Raw genomic sequence first — 22,396 nt, 5'->3', positions numbered from 1 at the left:
AGCATAGCATGGCACCAAGCAGGAACTTCTACAAATGATTTACAAAGAATGACTGATTTTTAGCTTTTATACATAACAAATCCAGAAACCTGATTCTAAAAGATTGTGCAAAATTTTCCAGGATCTGGGGTATACTTTATCTCTTTACGGAGATCATCTAATTGGCGTGATGTATTTTAGGGCAGGTGTATGCTACTCTGGAATTCTAGGAAGAGGGTGTGCAAATGAGCTCTTAGCAAGCTCTGCCTCTGATGCCACCAGATGTAAGGTAGCTATGCTATAAGCCAATGTTTGACCTTTTAAACAGGCCTTGAGACATGACCTAACTTAGTTATTATTCAAATAAAGTCTCAAAGCCTGTTTGAATATTAACTTATAGGATAGCTAATTTACATCTGGTGGCATTAGAGGCAGAGCTTGCTAATAGCTGATTTCCATACCCTCATCCGTAAAAATTGTCAATGTCTGGTTGATGACATCCCAAAAAAATAATATATAGATTTTGCAGAAATCTGGTCTTCTGGAATGAAGAGGAGTGAGGAACGGATGACACAATGGGGGAGATTTATCAAGAAAGGTGCTTTCTGTGCCAGTCTTGATATCCCCTGCACTTTCGCAGGATGCACCTAATTTATGACGAGGCTCAGGCTTTGTCATAAATTAGGCTTATCCTCTGGCAGTCCATGCGCCTAAACAGAAATCTACAGCAACTCTGAGCTGCTGTAGATTTCTCACTTCATTTGCGCTAGAATACTAATGTAAATAAAGATACATTTGTTGTGGCTGCTGGCTATGCCCCCCTTTCCGACTTTGCCATGCCCTCTTTCTGAAAAGTGCAGAGGGCGGCTGAAAAACTGGGAGATGTGACCATTTTGTAAAAAGTTGTATTGAAAATCGCAAACACATGGTTTGCAACTTTTTAACGCCACTTTTCAAGATGATAAATCGCCCCCATTATGTAGTATGTCCTTAGTACACAATGCAGACACAGAAAAAGGCATGGGAGAGTGGCCATACCCACCAAATTACTCCGGTAAGTGAAGGGATGTGATACCATCATGCTACAAACATACAAAGGCAATAAGGATATCTTCCAGCTTTAATTTTACACTTGTGCAATACACCTTAAATTAAGATGTGAATAGTTAGGCCTCAGATATCAAAGCTGTATGTCTGTAAAGCAGCACAAAAAAGGTTCTGCTGGCCTTCCATGTGTCGATGTATAATGCCTCTCTATGGCATCAGGCTCTCCCATAGCAGCAATGGACCTAATAGACAATACTTCAGCTGTTGCAAAACTACAACTCTGCGGCTGTCAGGGCATGGTGGGAGTTGTGGTTTTGCAACAGCTAGAGGGCCACAGGTTGGAGACCACTTTAATAGCGCATACAAACATAACATTTTTTCTTTCAAGGATTCTGCATGCCTCTATAAACAACTGGAGGTATACTGATATACTATCCGCCCATAGAGTTTTACGGTGCCAAATTACAAATTCATTCAATGGCATCTAAAAAAATGTACATGGAAATGGGGACAAAACTAAAAGGAAGTCTTGGGCTGATCTTTAAACAAAAACTCTTCAATGTGTTGGTACTTTGGCTGCTGCTGTAGGTTCATTAGGATGGGTTTGCACATTTTTTGCTGCAGTTTTTCTTAGGCTGAGTTCACATTGGCGTTGCGGGAAAAGGTGCGGGTGCGTTGCGGGAACATGCGCGATTTTTCCGCGCGAGTGCAAAACATTGTAATGCGTTTTGCACTCGCGTGAGAAAAATCGTGCATGTTTGGTACCCGAACTTCTTCACAGAAGTTCGGGCTTGGGATCGATGTTCTGTAGATTGTATTATTTTCCCTTATAACATGGTTATAAGGGAAAATAATAGCATTCTGAATACAGAATGCATAGTAAAATAGCGCTGGAAGGGTTAAAAAAATAAATAAATTTAACTCACCTTAATCCACTTGCACGTGCAGCCCGACATCTCTTCTGTCTTCATCTTAGCTGTGTGCAGGAAAAGGACCTGTGGTGACGTCACTCCGGTCATCACATGGTCCGTCACATGATCTTTTACCATGGTGATGGATCATGTGATGACCGAAGTGACGTCACCACAGGTCCTTTTCCTGCACACAGCTAAGAAGGACAGAAGAGATGCCGGGCTGCGCGAGCAAGTGGATTAAGGTGAGTTAAATTATTTATTTATTTATTTTTAACCCCTCCAGCGCTATTTTACTATGCATTCTGTATTCAGAATGCTATTATTTTCCCTTATAACCATGTTATAAGGGAAAATAATAATGATCGTGTCTCCATCCCGATCATCTCCTAGCAACCGTGCGTGAAAATCGCACTGCATCCGCACTTGCTTGCGATTTTCACGCAGCCCCATTCATAAGTGATGCGTGAAAATCACAGCTCATGTGAACATTCAGTGCGGGTGCAATGCGTTCACCTCCCGCATTGCACCCACGCGGAATACTCGCCTGTGTGAACTCAGCCTTAATCAGATTATGGAAAACCACAGCAGAGAAAATGTAAACCCCAACTTGGAATAAATTCAGAAAAACAAGAATAATGATTGGATCTCCCTAGATAAGCAGGAGCAGTAGAATGATGTTATAATGCAGTGTTGTATGACTTGACAATGTTGAGCCTTTACCCTGAATATCCCTGATCACAAAAAAGGATCAGGGGGGAATTTGATTGGCAAGCACAAAGCATTGATCTCAACCCGACTGAACATCTGGAAAGAAGTGGAATACCAACTGTAAGCCATCAGTTATCACCCACCATCAGCACCTGATCTATCTCATGCTCTTGCAGCTAAACAGAACATTCTCCTTCAAACATCTCCTGACAGGTCTGACCAGTGGTGACTGCACCCTGTGATCCAGTCCATCATTAGACTTCCCCATCCAATCGCCATTGACTTCCAGTGTTATCATTCCTCCATTCAGGGAATGAGAGATTCTGATGGAAATCTTGAAGATCCAAAGGTCTCTCAGAATACTAAATAGCATGGGCTCACAATTCATTATGGTGATCATGGTGGTTACAGAGCACAAATTCCCACTGATGACATCTTCTAACATTTCAGAAGATAATTAAAGGTGAAGCTTCCCTTTAAGCTATGATTATAGAGAAATCAAGTGTGCTACATATGCTGGAGACCCACAAGGATAACGAAAATGTATTTACCCGAAATTTTCATTTCCTGTCAACTGTAGGCAGCACAGTCACGATTCAGGTACAATTACACAGAGACAGGTTAATAAGCAGTAATGATTAATCAATTAACCACTCACCATGCCCCCCTATATAGCTGGGCAGGAGGAAGGAGCCAGTGTATTTTTCTAAAGCAATATTATTAAGGAAAGGGAAAGCTGTGCTGACTGCAGACTACAGGAAAATAAAATTTCAGGTAAATAAATTTTTGTTTTCCTGGATGTCCTACGGCAGCACAGTCACAAATTGAACTTACAAAGCAGTGTTAATGTGGGTGGGACAGAAAACCCCATTTAAATATTCTATGGAAATTAGAGGCCTATGTTGTGAGACTGTCCAGGCTGTGATCCTTGGGCGAAGATGTTGACCATGCAACAGCGTTGAAAATTTGTTCCAGTGGTATGTGAACATTTTACCCCAGGACATAGCTGCGAAACAGGTAGAGTGACTGTCGAAAATCATAGTATTGCTCAATAGACCCCTTGATCCACCAAGCTAGTGGCATTACTTGTTCCCTGGCCCTTTTTGGGCCTTTGATGCTGAAGAAACGGGGCCTCAGATTTTCTGAAGGTGTCTGACCTTACGATATATAGTAAGACAGTTCTTCTGACATCAATGGAGTGCCATTCCTCCTGTTGCTGACCTTGTGGATTCTAAATCTCAGAGATATGGTCCCTTGTATGCAGGGGTGTAGCTAAAGGCTCATGGGCCCTGGTGCAAGAGTTCAGCTTGGGCCCCCCTTACCTCAGTGCTTGTTGGCAAGGGGCAGGGGAGCACATATCCTTCCTGCTGCCTGAGGCAAACATTGAAAGGGCACCCCCTCATGACAAATTCTTGACCTAACCCCTTCCCTCCAGCCAGAGGTGTAAATTGACCAGCTTGCACTTTCTATAATGCAAGTGTCTTATGTGGCACAAGGGTCTTTGGGCCCCCTCCGGCTCCTGGACCCGGTAGCAACTGCTACCTCTGCACCCCCTATAGCTACGCCCCTGCTTGTATGTATGACTCCTGTAGTTCACTAATACACTTTGCAGAGTTGATCACAAGAATCAAAAAGATCTTGAATATGATGAATATGAGAGATGTTTTAAACTGATGGTTAGCCAGTGCAGCTAACACTATAGATAATTACAAGAAGGTGCAGGCAATGACCTAGAGAGAAATAATATACACTGGCCCCATCCTCCTGCTCAGCTTTATAGGGGTCATGTTGACAGGTTAATTGATTGATGATTACTGCTTATTAACCTGTCCAGGGAACGAACACTGCTTCTTGCTGTCAACCATGAGATGTTTAATTAGGCTGCGTGTTATGTGCAGAATTTGCAGTGGATTGTGAAGGAGAAAAGTCCATGGTGAAAATCTGTGGCATTTCTGAACAGGTGTGGATTTGAAAATCTTTAGCATGATCTGATTTCCATGCGTAAATGGAGGTCAGATTTTGAAAGCCTCATCCACTTGTAACTGAACCGTGGATTTGCAGTGTGCAACCTGCACTGTATGCCCATCATGTCCAAACCTATATACTATATGAGCATCATAATATGTTGATAACAGTTTGGACAAAAGCCATTAGGCTACAGTCACACATTCCATTGTGGTTCACACAAAATTCACATCTCTAGCATACCAGAGAGATGCAAAACTAACCAAGGAACCAAATAATCATGGGTTTATAGCAAACAGCAGTGAACATGACCTGCCCAGTGAAGGGCGAGGAGGACAACAGGAGGATCCTCTAGGTTCTAAGATAGCACAAGCTAAATATTTCTGTGGATTTCCATGTGGTTGTGTTCTTCCCCATTCAAGTCAGTTGGTGAAAAATTTTCTAGTTTTTATTTTGCATAGTACATTCTAGATTTTTTTTCTTAAATTACATGCATGTGGATAAAAAAAATAAAAAAAATAAAAAATATGTTTCTGACTCTATATACACTTACATATTACACCTACTGTACTGATGCTTCTATGACTCCACATTCTAAATCCATAGTCATTAATATGGAGTTGGTCCTCCCTTTGAAGTTAAAACAGCTTCCACTCTTCTGGGAAGGCTGCAAGTTTTTAGAGTGTGTCTTCTGCAAATTTTACACATCCAAAAGAGCATTAGTGAGGTCAGACAATGATGTTGGATGAGAGGACCTGGCTTGTAGTCTCAATTTTAGTTTATTCTAAAGTTGTTGGGTGGAGTGTGGTGAGGGCTCTGTGCAGTCCAGTCAAGTTCTTCAAACACAAAACTCACCCAACCATGCCTTTATAGACTTTCCTTTGGGCACTGGGACACAGTCAAAGGCTGAAACAGAAAAGGGCCTTCCCAAAGCCATTCCCAACAAAGAAGTTTGCAGGAATCTATGATCTGAAAATGTTTTTTGTTCTAGGGAAGAAACAGCTAAATAGTCACTGTCACGAACTATGGATCCGATCGCTCCGGATCCCCCAGCTGTGACGTAGTGGTCTGTGACGGAGTCTGCGCACACACAGAGACCTCACGTGACCGGGGTATTACCATCCGGCTAACACCCCTCCACTACACTTTGGTAACTGCCACCACGTGGGTTCCCGGTCCACGAGCCGACTATCCGGGTCATTCACTATCACACAGATCAGTGGATGAACCGGATATCACTTACTGACTAACCGCAGTCAATCACCCCCAGCTACAATTCCTAAATGCAATGTAACTAACTACCTGGTAACATCTCTTCAAAGGCAAGGTACGTTGTTCAGCAGCTTAGAATATGGAAGACTTGGCCATTTAGATTTTAGAGGTAAAAAGCAGTGCATACAAGTCTAATGAAAATGACTATAAATCTACAGAATAATAATAACAATATAAATAATCACGACAGTTCAAATAAAAGTGAAAAAGATGAAAGAATACTTAGTTTCTCTGGAGGGTTTCAGATGGTCGTTCATATGTCCTTTTTGAATCCTTGCAAACCCAGTTCAGTATGTATCAGGGGAGACCCTCAAAGTTCTTCTGATACAGGGATATGCCATCAATGTCCAATTAAGTGTCTGGTGATGTTCCATGGGTCTCTCTCCTCTGTCCTTGTCCATGGATTTTTATGAACTCTCCCATGGGCAGGAGAATTACTCCTGTCAGCCAATGGCAGCAGAGTGACTGTGAAGCCTAGGGATTGGCCTCCAAGTGTTTTATGACCCCCATCAAAGTTCAGTTCCTACAATGAGGATTATACTTAAGCCCGTATCTCCCTGATACATCGGCATATTTTTTATACAGAATACATATTTGCGATCCTTATTTATTTACATACCGAATGAGACCACACACGGTAATGCTGGGACCTGTAGTTCTTCTACCACCCATAGGTGAGCTACAGAATCACCTCCTCTGGTCATATTTGATACCAGATTAACCACAATACTCTGTAGAGTCTGGATCTGGTGTCAGAAAGGGCATAAGGGGATTCATAAATGAAATATGAAAGTGGACTGGTTTTATGCCCAGAGCTAATTAAGGGCTATTAGCTCTCCTCAAACCAGACCTGGAAATTAATGACGTCACGCTCCAGCCAGGCTTGACAGCGAGCTTATCTTTATCTTATAGGACAGGATGAGCTGGGCCTGGTATAGCCTTTATGACCTTTTATAGCCGGCCTCACAGAGTAGTGGTAATAAAAGTGTCCATCTATATCATACTTGACCCAGGCTTCAGGAAGATGAGAGTTCACTGTTCTTTTACATAGGCCAGAAGCATACAAAATGGCTACCCAGAGGAATTATGTATGTATGCCGGCACAGTCACACTATTATTATTAGGTGTAGGTGGCTGCCTCTATCTGCCATCAGGAAGAAATTAGATCTCGCGAGCATTCAAGTGAGATCTTGCAGCGGAAGTCCTTGTCAACCTGAGATCATAGATAGCACAGATACAACACAACTAGAGTTGAGAGTTTTCAACAGTTTTGATAACTAAAACTAGAAAACTGCAATACACTCTTGGCTCGGAGAGGAGTGTAATGTTTTTTTGTTTTTTTTTAAGAAATGTAGTTTTCTTAAGCTGACACTCAAAAGGAAACCTGTCACCTCCAAAAACCATCCCAAGCCGCCAGCAGTACCTGACGCTAGCCAGCAGCGTGTTTCTGACGATAATTTTCTTCCTGAAGGCCAATGTTTTCTGAGCTTTAGCCGCATCAGCCTTCAGGAAGAAAATTAACGTCGGAAACACGCTGCTGGCTACTGTCAGGTACTGCTGGCGGCTTGGGATGGTTTTTGGAGGTGACAGGTTCCCTTTAATCAGAATGGTCTCGTGTTTCTGGTAGATAGTTACCCCCTTCTTGTTAGGCTCTGTTTGCAGCTGAGGACCATGTTTCTAGTTCCTCTGTTGGTCTGAAGGATAGTAATTTTAGTATTTCCTGCTACCAACAGGAAAGCTAAGTGGGTAGGGTGTTGGGTGGGCAGCTGTTGCTAGGTGGCTGTCTCTTTCTTAGAACAAAAACCATATGCAGATCTTAGATTCCTGCAAACTGTGCTTTGTTCTTTGGCCACCTAACACCAACTGTTAGGTAGAGTAGCACCAGGGGCGGCCTTAGGACACCCTGTGTGAGAAGTCTTTCTGGTGCACCCACCGGCAAGACTGGCATGAGTGGAAATCACCTGCCAGAGAAGGGGAAGAAACGATTTGCCAAGGGAGACAGACTGGGGGTTCAGCCACCAAATAAGGTCCTGGTGAACTTGAGGAGGGAGGAGAATCGGGCGATTCAGGTAAGATAGGGACCTGTTCCATCAGGCAAGAATAGACAATTGTAGAGAATGGGTGCAAAATTGGGCATATGGAATTGCTTTGAAGGAGGCAACCATCTGGCCCAGGACTCTAATGCATGCACGGATGGGCAGAGGAGACGGCCTGCAAAGGTGAGATACCCCTGAGTAGTGAGCACCATCTTGTCTTGCGGAAGGTACTCCCTTCTGAGGTGGGTGTCAAAAATCATGCACAGGAATTCTATTCTCTGGCTGGGAGCAGGAGAGGAATTGGGGTGATTCACAATCCACCCAAACGTGGATAGCATGTCCAGGGTGATGAGGCTGTACTCCCTGAACGATGCCTTCACCAGGAGATTCTCCAGGTAGAGGGTCACCACAACCCCTCTTGTACGGAGGAATGCAATGAGGGCAGCCATGACCTTAGTGAAGACTCGCGGGGTGGGGGCTAGACAGGGTAGTGTTACAAATTGGAAATGATAAACAAACCGACCACTAAATGAAGGAACCTTTGATGAGACTCGGAAATGGGGATGTGGGTATAGGCATCCCGAATATCAATGGATGGCAGGAACTCACCTAACTCCAAGGATGCCACCACCGATCTGAGGGGAAAGTGGTGGACCCGAACAGATCGATTAAGGGTCTTTAGATCCAGAATGGGGAGGAAAGAGGCGTCCTTCTTGGAGACTGTGAATAGGTTTGCATAAAACCCTTGAAAACATTCTGAGGCTGGAATAGGAACAATCACCCCTTGCATGTGAAGGGAATGAATGGACTGAAAAAAGGCGACAGCCCAAGACGGAGGCCGAGGTGGCGATGACTGGAAGAACCTGCCTGACGGAGAATTCTATTTTGTATCTAGAGAATACCACTTCTAAGACCCAAGCGTCATCCACACTTGCGAGCCAGGTCTCCCAAAAGGAGAGCAGCCGACCCCCCACCTGAGGGAAGGACAAGGAGGGGGAGGGGTTGTGAGACCTTCATGCTGAAGAGGACTTTGCAGACTGGGGCTTGGAAGGCTTGAGATGGGTGTGCCAGGAAAGAAACCAATGTGAATGTGCTGCCGAGGAGGTAGGGCGGCTAGGATGGTTCTGAGGCAACAGAAAACTTCCAGGTGCTTACCAAAAAGCTTTTCACCCAGGAAGGGGAGAGCTATGAGCACCTTTTTAGATGCCGCATCTGCTGCCCAGGAACAGAGCCACACTGAGTGGCAGATTGCCAAAGAATTAGCTGCTGTCTGGACTTCTCTCCAAGGAAACATTGCATAGGTACTGGAAAGCCTGGAGAAGCCAAGAAGCAAGGAGAGGGAGGTCTGCTTCATCAGAATCTGTGGGCAAGGACCAAACAAGCTGTTTGGCCCAAACAACATAGGCTTTAGCAACCCAGGAGGCGGCAAAAGCAGGGAAGATAGCCAAATCAGCTGCAACAAATGCAGACTTGAACAGGTAATCTATGTTCTTATCCAAGGGAAAGAAGCAGCATCAGCCAAGGGGACAATGATGGCCTTGGCAAGACGGGCCACCTGCAGATTTACCTGAGGAGGAACGGACCATTTTAAAATGGATTCCTCAGAAAAAGGGAAGAGGATTTCTGAACTTTTAGAGGACGGAGGTCATCGAAACAGATGACGGCACTCATTAGCTAGGAGTGCATCAAGATCCGCATGGTTAGTCTTTGGCCTCATGCACACGACCGTTGTTGGGTTCTGTGTCCGTTGTTCCGTTTTCCGGGATTTTCTGCGGACCCATTAACTTTCAATGGGTCAGTTGAAAACTCGGAAAATGCACCGTTTGTCATCCGCGTCCGTGATCCGTGTTTCCAGTCCGTCAAAAAAATATGACCTGTCCTATTTTTTACCCGGACAACGGTTCACGGACCCATTCAAGTCAATGGGTCCGTGAAAAAACACGGAGGCACACAAGATTGTCATCCGCGTCCGTGATCCGTGTCCGTTTTTTTCCTATCGTTTTCAAGGCAAACTTGACTTAGATTATTTTTTTTACCTTTCTTGTCTGGTGATCCTCCAAAAATCAAGGAAGACACACGTAAAAAAAAACGGAAACGGATCACGGAACAACGGATCCCCGTTGCTATTGGGGCCTCAACTTCTCTAACCTCAAGTACGATCATTTTCTGAAATGAAACAAAAATACACCCTTACTCCTACTGTCTTGTTCAACTTCTAGCTATGCACACAAAATAGTTAGACTTGTCAATCTTCAACATAAAGAACCCCCACCAATCAGATACCTATCCTGATGATAGATCATCAGTATGAAAATCCTGAAAAACCCTTTTAAATTATCCAGTCTTATAATACAGCCTGATGCACTTCTGGATACTGTGTCTGGTTCTGCTGAGAAAAAGGGCTTTGTATACTCTCATCTGTTATGTAATTATCATGAACGATACCCCTTAACTATCAAACAAAAATAGGAGGCAGATGTCGGACCCCTATCAGATGAGGAATGGTCCTTTGTGCTTGCGTTGGCACCCCAACTGGCAATTTCTGAAACGCATAGATTATCTCAGCTGTTCTTGATTCACAGAATAGGGATCCGATTTGATGATGGCTTACTGCTGTTCTAGCACTTATTAAGCAAGTGTTTGGCATTCAAATCCCTGTATCCCCAAAACCCCTGCCGTCTTGGCATACTAAGTGGTGCCTCTGCGGAATGTGGCATGTCCTTAGGGGCGCCATGGATGCTATATCAGGCTAGGAAACAGCCAAGCATTGGATCCAGCCAGGCTCGGAGTGGCCCACAGGGGAACAGGTGAATCCCTTGGTGGGCCCCTAAGCAAGATAGGCCCCTAGTTACCCCCCCCCCCCCTGCACAAGTAGCACATTGACACAGTAGACTGACTTCACTAAATAAACACAGGAAGCTCACAGCACCTCAACCAACCTATGGTCATATAAAAACTTGGGTAGACCATTTAGCAAAATACCGAGTTTATTATCATAGAAGACTTCTAGGCACAGAGGTAGTCCAGCCAGTATCCTATTTCATTAGGGACCTGCCTTCTTGCTGCAGGGACAACCACAATCAATCATTTTGCTGCTGTTTTTTTTTTTATAACTCTTTATTTGGATGTAAAAGGCAGATAACATACATTTTGGAAATGACATTGTATGCAGTATACAATTATGCCACAGACATATCACATCCTGTACATCCTTTTATAGAACCCAAACCATATTTGCATATGTTTACAGTTGAAAATGGCATTTATGTCAACCCTTATATCCCCCCCAACCTTCACCCCCCAACGTATGTTGCTCATGTTGAACCAAAACATCACCTCTGAAACCTTCTAACAACATAATTCTACATGCGACATCTCTCTTATATCTCAAGTATTCCTAGTGTGCCCTTGACTTTTGCTTCCAGATACCACTTGGTTTGCACAAAGGGGGACATCAGTTCTCTGATTTCATCTCTCGTTAAAACTTGTTCAACGAGTCTCCTCCATTTTTTTATGAATTTTGCCACCGCCTTCAGCCTTTCCATATATAATATCTTTCTCACCAGACCTATAACTTATTCCTTTGTAGGAGATTTACTCTTCAGCCAATGACGTAGTAGATATTTTTTAACCGCCATAAGGACAATATGCACTCCCGGTTCCGCAACTCCTCTCCCCTGGGATTCATCTTGTCCCACTGGGATGTATTGAAATATAAACTGTTGGGGTTCTGCCTTCACCTCTACATCCCATACCTCCCTGATAAAGGAGATTATCTCTTCCCAAAGTGGCTTAACATGTGCACAGCTCCACAACCCGTGTAAGAGATCCGCTTTTGGTTGTGAGCATTTAGGGCACTTTCTAAGGTAATGTGCTGCGGCATTAGCGTATGATAGGTTGAAAGCATAAGTTGCTTTATGTAAGATTCTCAGTTGTGATTCTCGCCACTGTTCGCTTTGGATTGCCTTTCTAATATATTCCAAACCCTCTCTTATTTTGAGGGTTAGGTCTGTAGCCTTGATGTCTTTTTCCCAATGTGCAAACACACTTTTTACCAAGCCTATAGAACTCGTGTTGTGAATACGTCTGTACAAATCTGCAAGTGAAGCCATACCATCATCTCCCCCCAGAAGAGCTGCAAACCAGGTCATTCTGTCGGTTTCCCCCAGAGAACTCGACTGGGCTTTGCAATATGCTGTAAGCTGATAGAATGGTAATGAATGCGAAGCGACAAGCTGGCACTTGTCTACTGATTGTTCCCATGTCATCAGTTTATGGTCTGAGGCCACTATTATGTCACTCAGTGTGTGGATACCTTTCTCCCTCCATCTTTTGTACATCTTTTTTTCCCTTCCATGCGGGAAGGCAGGAAGGGACCACAGGGGCATCTGGGGTGACACATATATTGGTAGCTTATACAATTTCCTAATCGCTTTCCATGCCATTATGGTGTCTCTGAGTAGAATGGATTGCTTAATATCCGCTGGAAGATCTTTAAGCCTAGTGTGTATAAGGGCTACTAAGTCCCACGGTTGTGCCAGTTCTCGTTCAACCCTACCAGCTGAGAAATAAGTAGTATTCCATACCCAATCTTTTACATGTCGAAATAAGGCTGCCAGATTATATAGCCTAATGTCGGGCATTTTCAGGCCTCCCTCCCACTTCAATAAACATACAGTGGGATGCGAAAGTTTGGGCAACCTTGTTAATCGTCATGATTTTCCTGTATAAATCGTTGGTTGTTACAATAAAAATTGTCAGTTAAATATATCATATAGGAGACACACACAGTGATATTTGAGAAGTGAAATGAAGTTTATTGGATTTACAGAAAGTGTGCTATAATTGTTTAAACAAAATTAGGCAGGTGCATAAATTTGGGCACCACAAAAAAGAAATGAAATCAATATTTAGTAGATCCTCCTTTTGCAGAAATTACAACATCTAAATGCTTCCTGTAGGTTCCAATGAGAGTCTGGATTCTGGTTGAAGGTATTTTGGACCATTCCTCTTTACAAAACATCTTTAGTTCATTCAGGTTTGATGGCTTCCGAGCATGGACAGCTCTCTTTAAGTCACACCACAGATTTTCAATTATATTCAGGTCTGGGGACTGAGATGGCCATTCCAGAACGTTGTACTTGTTCCTCTGCATAAATGCCTTAGTGGATTTTGAGCAGTGTTTAGGGTCGTTGTCTTGTTGAAAGATCCAGCCCCGGCGCAGCTTCAGCTTTGTCACTGATTCCTGGACATTGGTCTCCAGAATCTGCTGATACTGAGTGGAATCCATGCGTCCCTCAACTTTGACAAGATTCCCAGTCCCTGCACTGGCCACACAGCCCCACAGCATGATGGAACCACCACCATATTTTACTGTAGGTAGCAGGTGTTTTTCTTGGAATGCTGTGTTCTTTTTCCTCCATGCATAACGCCCCTTGTTATGGCCAAATAACTCAATTTTAGTTTCATCAGTCCACAGCACCTTATTCCAAAATGAAGCTGGCTTGTCCAAATGTGCTTTAGCCCTCCTCAAGCGGCACTTTTTGTGCTGTGGGCGGAGAAAAGGCTTCCTCTGCATCACTCTCGCATACAGCATCTCCTTGTGTAAAGTGCGCCGAATGGTTGAACGATGCACAGTGACTCCATCTGCAGCAAGATGATGTTGTAGGTCTTTGGTGCTGGTCTGTGGGTTGACTCTGACTGTTCTCATCATTCGTCGCTTCTGTCTATCCGAGATTTTTCTTGGTCTGCCACTTCGAGCCTTTCCTTGAACTGAGCCTGTGGTCTTCCATTTCCTCAATATGTTCCTAACTGTGGAAACAGACAGCTGAAATCTCTGAGACAGCTTTCTGTATCCTTCCCCTAAACCATGATGGTGAACAATCTTTGTCTTCAGGTCATTTGAGAGTTGTTTTGAGACCCCCATGTTGCTACTCTTCAGAGAAAATTAAAAGAGGAGGGAAACTTACAATTGACCCCTTAAATACTCTTTCTCATAATTGGATTCACCTGTGTATGTAGGTCAGGGGTCACTGAGCTTACCAAGCCAATTTGAGTTCCAATAATTAGTTCTAAAGGTTTTGGAATCAATATAATGACGACAGTGCCCAAATTTATGCACCTGCCTAATTTTGTTTAAACAATTATAGCACACTTTCTGTAAATCCAATAAACTTCATTTCACTTCTCAAATATCACTGTGTGTGTCTCCTATATGATATATTTAACTGACATTTTTTTATCGTAACAACCAACGATTTATACAGGAAAATCATGACGTTTAACAAGGTTGCCCAAACTTTTGCATCCCACTGTAGCTTCTTGTAGGCTATGCAGGGCCTTTTCCTTTTCCAAAGAAAGGCCACAAATGCCGACTGTAGTTTCCTCACATCTACATGTTTTAGAAGCATTGGGATTGTCTGTAACGGGTATAGCATTTTAGGAAAGCTGATCATTTTTATTAGACATGCTCTCCCCATCAGAGACAGTGGTAACTCTTTCCATTTATCAAGTTCTTTGACAATCTTATTAATAAGCAGTGGATAATTTAAAGAGTAAATTAAGGATGCGGTCCTACCTATTTTAATCCCCAGGTACATGATGTATTCCCTACGTACCTCTACCCCAAGTTGGGAAATGGATGATATTTTTTGGTCTCCCAGAAATAAAAGCTGACTTTTAGACACAGAATAGTCACTGAAGAGGAACACTTTTGAACCCCTCAACATGAGCGGGTGTTGAGCTCCTTTATACTTCCTCAAGATCGCCTCTTTGGCGGCATAAATTAAATATTTCGCAATGGCCGGCCTTGTCCTAGGTCGGCCCCATTCTGTGTCAGGGGGCCTGGCTGGTCCCAATCTATGAGCCCTGTGTATTTGCCTTGGAGCCCAAGGGCTTGAGGAAGTTCCACAGCAAATATTTGGGGCAGTTGTGATGGTGGAATATCTTCCGGTAATCCCACCACACAAAGATTACTTCTTCTGGATCGGTTCCTGGTTGTTAGACAACACTGCAAAATGAAGAAGAACTGCTTCAGAATGGAATGAAGATCATCTTAAAACTTCTCCTTTATTGCAATATATAACAGCAGACACATCCACATCGTATGCAGTGATCGTTAACGCGTTTCAGACATTTCATCCTTAGTCGTAACAATGCATCATGTTGGAGAGCTGTATTTAAATGTGTACTAACCCTTCCTCTCAGAAAACGGGGGGAAGGGAAGAAACTACTCCATTGGTCACTCCATCATGATAACACCTGTTACCTATATACACATTAGATTTCAGGTGCTCATCACACTTAGCTCAGGTTTCCTGCCAGGTTAACTCTTGCCTTCAGTTTAATCTTTGAGACATGACCTGCAGCCTCCACAATCGGGTTCCAATACCTTGGCTGGAAAAGAATCGCATAGTGTGAACAGCAACATACAATACTATAATAAAAACATAGTAACAAACCCTTCAATGGCCTAAGTCTACACCATATAGAATCACAGGTGGATCCATATAACCAATTTGGAACAAATTTTCTTGCATTTATTTCAGATCATTGGTATACATACATGAGTTCTTTTTTCAAGTTCAAGCCCGTAGGAACCCTGGTATTAAGCCTAAAAATCCAGTACGCCTCACGAAAGAGGAGTTTTTTTCGGTGATCTCCACCTCGCAATGGTGCAGAAACCTTTTCCACCGCAAAGGCGCAAAAAGCCTTTGTCCTACGGGCGTGAACCTGAATAAAATGTCTAGCCACATTGGAAATATTTAAAGCAGTGGGATTTGTAATATAATTAAGATGTTCTAATATCCTGTTTTTGAGTTTACGTATAGTGCTTCCCACATACATTAGGTCACATTCTATGCAACGAATGACGTACACCACACCAGTAGTGTTGCAATTAATATAGCTTTTGATAGAAAATGTGGAAGAATGGTCAAAATTCTGGAAATTTTTAGTTGGAGTAACATAGTTGCACGTTTTACAAGGGCTGCTGCCACATTTGGTGAATCCCCTGTAACTCAACCAGCTACTTCCCATATTTTTAGTATTCTTTTTAGATGAAAATAAAGAAGGCGACAGGGTGCTAGACAAGGTTGGAGCCCTCCTTGGAACTATATGGCAACCGGATTTCAACGCATCATATAATGTCTGATCGTCATACAAAATTGACAAACAGCTATTAACAATGTTGCGTATTCTGCCAAATTGTTTGCTAAATGTTAATACCAAGGTGGGCACATTGTCCCGCACCCCGTCACCTTGATACCTTCTACCATCCACCCGGTTTTTTCCCTGTTTTTGACTGTCAGTACGACCAAAAAGCATGTCAAATCTCTGTCTCTGTAATGCTATATTTATGCCTCTCTGGAGCATCCAATCTGGATAATTCCTATTTTTTAATCTGTTATCAAACGATGATGTGGAGCTGCAGTTTCCTCAAACGATGATGTGGAGCTGCAGTTTCTCAGAGCCCGAATATATTCCCCCCACAGGGATCGCTTTAATGACATGCAATGGGTGATGACTCTTTGCATTAAGGATGGAATTACCAGCTACTTCCTTCCTGAAAGTTTGGATACCTGGATAGCCAGTTAATGTCAAGTCCAGAAAATTAATACTTGTGTTTTCTACAGTACACGTGAAGCGCAAATTATATCCATTATCATTTAAGTAGCCCTGGAGGTCAGACACATCGCTCGCCCATATAAGGAGCAGGTCATCGATGTATCTGCCATACCAGACCAATCCAGAGCCAAATGGATTATTTAGATTATAAATATATTTTTCTTCCCAATAGGCCATAGTTAAATTTGCCAATGAGGGCGAGAATTTCGCCCCCATTGACACTCCACGTGTCTGGAGATAATATACTCTATCAAACATAAAGTAGTTGTGCACCAACAAAAATTCAGTGATTTCACATACATAATCAATAAAGTCATCATTATGTCCTGTGTATTTATGGAGATGAAACTCCATGGCCAATAATGCGACTCTGTGGGGGATGGATGGATACAACGCCACGACGTCTGCCATATTAGATTATACATAGCCCTCAGGACATCTGCTGTATCCCTTATGAACCCTGGTACACGCCTGACCATTGGTTGCAGGATATTATCAAGCCAATTGCCCAGGCACTCTGTCAGGGACCCTATTCCTGATACAATTGGCTGCAAGGGGGGAGGGTGGATCTGTTTATGCACTTTGGGCAAGGCATGCATTATTGGTGTCACTGGTGCATCCACGCACAGATACCTGTATTCGGTGTCCTCAAAGACACCCATATCCCGGCCTTTATGTAATAACGCCAAATATTTGCTATTGAAATCTATCAGAGGATCTTTTGTAAGTTTTTATATGTGGAGGTGCAGCGTACTCAAGTTGTGTGTAATAGAGTTTCTGGGTGTAGTAGTGCAATGACACTAACCTGAGACGGCTGACTCTCTGCATAGGCAGGTGATGATAGAAATTGTTCGTGACGCCAGTGCCAATTAAACGGTGGCACGCCGTTTGCGGATGCAGGAATAAATTGAGGAACACGTGGTATTAAAACCAAACTCTAACTTTAGTAGTCATCATCAATACAGGGACATTAATGGAATCACAGTTCCTTTGCATACAGTCGATCTTGCAATACGGTTGATGCAGGCAATTACAGTTTTAGCAAGGTGATTACAGAGTGTTGAACACAGGACTTGCAGTACAGGAGCTTGCACTCTATTTCTGTCTGATCCTGGAATATAGCAATTCTTCACCAAGGCCCAATAACCTATCTCCGGCTTTATATCCTTGGCTGTAGCTTTATAAAAGTACCTCCTCTGTTATTTTTAGTACCTCTTGCTTTCCTGATCTTTGCCTCTGTCCCTCTCAGCTTCCTCAGGCTCTTTAGTTAAGATATTCCTGTTTCTGCATATGGGAATTCAGGAGGGAATCTTCTCCTGGACAGCAGGCTTCAGGCCTGGACTGGTTTCTGACATTGTCTAATCTCCAACTGTAGCTTACAGACACTAGACTCCGTCTGCCTTCTACTTCCCTGACTGGGCCTTATATAAACTAGGGTTCCCTAGCTCCCTCTAGCGACTAGAAGCTGGAATGACACCCCTGCAGGCCTGTACATGCAAGTTTCACAGTAACAGGGAAACACATAGCATTGCATTACATGACATTTTATAAAACTGACATATAACAACTTCTCCATAACTAAGGAGGGACGACAGCACACCAAGTGACACTTTGGTAGTGACGGGTATTACAGTCCCCGTACACTACATACCCCACTGCTTTAAGCTGAGTACGACCTCGTACTCCATCATGGGTCGCCCAACTAGAATCTCTACCTGAAATAGAAAATAGAGACATGCAGGCATACATACATGTAATTCATCTGCATTTGCATTTACATCAGGTCCAATTGGCAAAGGTGAAGGGTAGTGACAAGGGGCGTCGTTCTCTTCTCTCAGGATAATGAATGGAACGGGGGCGCTGACCTGGCACAGCGTAACATCATAACCAGGATAGTCCATGACAATGAATAAGTCCATGATAGAACAGCAAAATGGATAAAACAGTATAAAAGTTCTTGGAGGCTCAAAGAACAAACATGAGTCCGTACCCAGGTTATTTCTTATTAAATCACAGAGGCTCTCATGCAGTGGAGTCCATCTCTGGGCACAATACTTTTAAAAGAGTAAGAATCTCAGAGGCTCAGGTACTTTTGAGTCTGTCTCCGGGCACGGTTCCTTAGTATGAAGTTGCACAATAAAAGGACAGCAAAGACAAGTGCTGTAATACCCCTGATCAACCTGAAAAGGGGGTGAAGGGTAAAAGGTGCAACTAAAGGAACAGGCACAACTTGGCGTGGGGTAGCAAAAGCAGGCAGGAGATCCTGGAAACAAACGTGGCCTTGCTGACTTTGTGATTTCAGTGGTCAACACCTACCACTGAGCCGTGGACAAACTGGCAGCCGCAACAAAGGACCAGAAACGTAGGACTCCTGTCCTGGAAGGGTTAACATCAAACTTCTGCAGTGAAATAAATCAAAGGCCTAGCAGGCTGATTACAGTGGCATATCATAACCACTTGGCTCCGCTGGCAGGTATCGTCTGTAGTATTCTTCTACAGGAGGGGGTGCCCACATAACAGTGTCAGGGGGCAGCTGTAGAGTAAAGGGGCCCCTAATAGGTATTGGCCCCATAGGCCTAGGGGTGAACCCTCTGGTGGACCTTGCCGGTCCTGACATGATCACTGCAGGGTGTAACGTGCTTGGCACCGCCGCAGCAAGCGGTCCGGTGCTCTGGGTGCAGCAGTTTACGGCAATCGCGGGTCCGGTCTGGGGCACTGACGGAGCGGTGGCAACAGAAGGTGGTCTACGGGTGGTGACAGGCACCCTTACCTCATCCTTCCTTGGCGGTGTCCGGATCCTGGCGGTGTGTATCTTGCGTAACTCCCGCAACTTCTCCTCCAGCCGGACGATCTGCTCACCGATGCTCTCTGTGTCGGAGTCGCTGTCCTCTGCTGGCGCCGCCGGCGCAGGTACAGTCACCGATGGCGCGGACTCGGCCTCTGCAGGTTCAGGCGATGCGTCTGGTCTCCGACCCATCCGGATGTTCTTAAAGGTAGCACTAAGTCCTTTTAACTGTTCCAGCTCTGATATGGTCCTCTCCCGACGAGGCAGCTCGGGGGAAGGATAGGGGCTCACCCATTTCTCCAACACGGTTGGCTGCCAGAAGACATTAGGCCCAATGAAGGAGCTCCGCTCCTGGAACGCGTGATGGGCCGGCTCTGGAGAGCGTTCAGGTTCCCGCTCGCAGCCAGAGTAGTCTTCTCCTTCTTCTGCCTCCCAGTCCTCAGGTGCTCGCTTGGGACGGGTCACAGCAGTCGCATAAGGGCCTCGCAGGCTCTCGGCAGGGGTGTACTCCACTTCCTCTCCCTCGCGGAGGCTGTGCTGGTACGAAGGGAGGTAGTCTCTTTTGACAGACCTTCGATTCACATAGAGGTCTCTGCCAGTTAGATAGTCCTGGATAAACCCGTAGCCACGGGATTTGTCAAATGACAGCACCACTCCCTTTCTCCTTTCCAGGCGGGGTTGGGTGTGCGTATGCTTCTCATGTATTGTCTTAGTTAGTTCCTCATAGATGATTTTGGTCTTTGTATTCCGCTTTATAGCGGCCTCTCGGATCTCCGCCATCAGGGAGGACCATTTGAAAGATGGTTGGAAAAAGTCCCTCCACGAGCCATAGTAGGGCTCGGGTTCTTTCTCCCTTGGGCGGCAGGCGGGTTGCTCCGGTCCCGGAGAGTAGGCCGGTGGAGCCTCTTCTGGCTCTACACCGATATCAGTCATCTTTGCAATTTCAGGTGCGGACGCTGCAGTAACACTCTGCTCACTATCCAACATGCTCGATCCTTCTGAGGAGAGCGATAGGGTCGCGTCAATTAGAGTAGCCAGCTCCTCCCACTGCACTGGGAGGCCGCCCCCCAGGTATTCCAGTATATGGAAGGCGGTGTCCATGCTGGCAGACATGCAAATATCCAGATAAGCCGTGGCGCCTGACCTTGACCTTCTTCCCGCTTTTTCCTCAGAAAGGCGCCAATTTTTCCCGCCTTTTTGGGATGAAGATGACGCAGCAGCTATTTCAGCAAGCTCAGCGGCCATCTTTAGCAAGAAACGCTGGCTATTCACTGACAGCAAGCAGGATTGTAAAAAGTCCACAAAACCACACTCCAATGCGGCGATTTTCTTCCTCTGGGTAGCGCAACACTGCACAGCGCTTTTTAGAAATTTTGGGTACACTTTGGGTATGATTTTCAGTCCACAAAATCCACTTGAATAAAACAGGCAAATTGTCACTTTGGTCACAGGGCAACTGTATAAGGCACAAAGTTCACGCTTCTTGCACTAGAAAGCGTGCGTATCCTGTTCGTGACGCCAAAAGAGAGGTGCAGCGTACTCAAGTTGTGTGTAATAGAGTTTCTGGGTGTAGTAGTGCAATGACACTAACCTGAGACGGCTGACTCTCTGCATAGGCAGGTGATGATAGAAATTGTTCGTGACGCCAGTGCCAATTAAACGGTGGCACGCCGTTTGCGGATGCAGGAATAAATTGAGGAACACGTGGTATTAAAACCAAACTCCAACTTTAGTAGTCATCATCAATACAGGGACATTAATGGAATCACAGTTCCTTTGCATACAGTCGATCTTGCAATACGGTTGATGCAGGCAATTACAGTTTTAGCAAGGTGATTACAGAGTGTTGAACACAGGACTTGCAGTACAGGAGCTTGCACTCTATTTCTGTCTGATCCTGGAATATAGCAATTCTTCACCAAGGCCCAATAACCTATCTCCGGCTTTATATCCTTGGCTGTAGCTTTATAAAAGTACCTCCTCTGTTATTCTTAGTACCTCTTGCTTTCCTGATCTTTGCCTCTGTCCCTCTCAGCTTCCTCAGGCTCTTTAGTTAAGATATTCCTGTTTCTGCATATGGGAATTCAGGAGGGAATCTTCTCCTGGACAGCAGGCTTCAGGCCTGGACTGGTTTCTGACATTGTCTAATCTCCAACTGTAGCTTACAGACACTAGACTCCGTCTGCCTTCTACTTCCCTGACTGGGCCTTATATAAACTAGGGTTCCCTAGCTCCCTCTAGCGACTAGAAGCTGGAATGACACCCCTGCAGGCCTGTACATGCAAGTTTCACAGTAACAGGGAAACACATAGCATTGCATTACATGACATTTTATAAAACTGACATATAACAACTTCTCCATAACTAAGGAGGGACGACAGCACACCAAGTGACACTTTGGTAGTGACGGGTATTACAGTCCCCGTACACTACAGATGCATCAGATAACATATCCAACATTTGTTTATTATACATGTCCTTGTCCAGAACAACCAATGCTCCCACCTTATATGCCATTTTGATTACAAAGTCCTCGGATGTTTGCAGTTCTGATAATGCCTGGATCTGAGAACGAGTCAAATTATCCAGAGTTCTGGCATCATTTGTCTCGCTCTGCAGTCTCCTAAGCTCCTTTTCTAGGACCTTCTGGAATATATCCATACTGGTAGTACGTGACATATGGTCGTACTGACAGTCAAAAACAGGGTAAAAACCGGGTGGATGGTAGAAGGTATCAAGATGACGGGGAGCGGGACAATGTGCCCACCTTGGTATTAACATTTCGCAAACAATTTGGCAGAATACGCAACATTGTTAATAGCTGTTTGTCAATTTTGTATGACGATCAGACATTATATGATGCGTTGAAATCCGGTTGCCATATAGTTCCAAGGAGGGCTCCAACCTTGTCTAGCACCCTGTCGCCTTCTTTATTTTCATCTAAAAAGAATACTAAAAATATGGGAAGTAGCTGGTTGAGTTACAGGGGATTCACCAAATGTGGCAGCAGCCCTTGTAAAACGTGCAACTATGTTACTCCAACTAAAAATTTCCAGAATTTTGAC

This window comes from Bufo bufo, chromosome 3, assembly GCF_905171765.1.
Source record: "Bufo bufo chromosome 3, aBufBuf1.1, whole genome shotgun sequence".
NCBI lineage: Eukaryota > Metazoa > Chordata > Amphibia > Anura > Bufonidae > Bufo > Bufo bufo.
Note: the sequence above shows the minus strand (reverse complement) of the source record.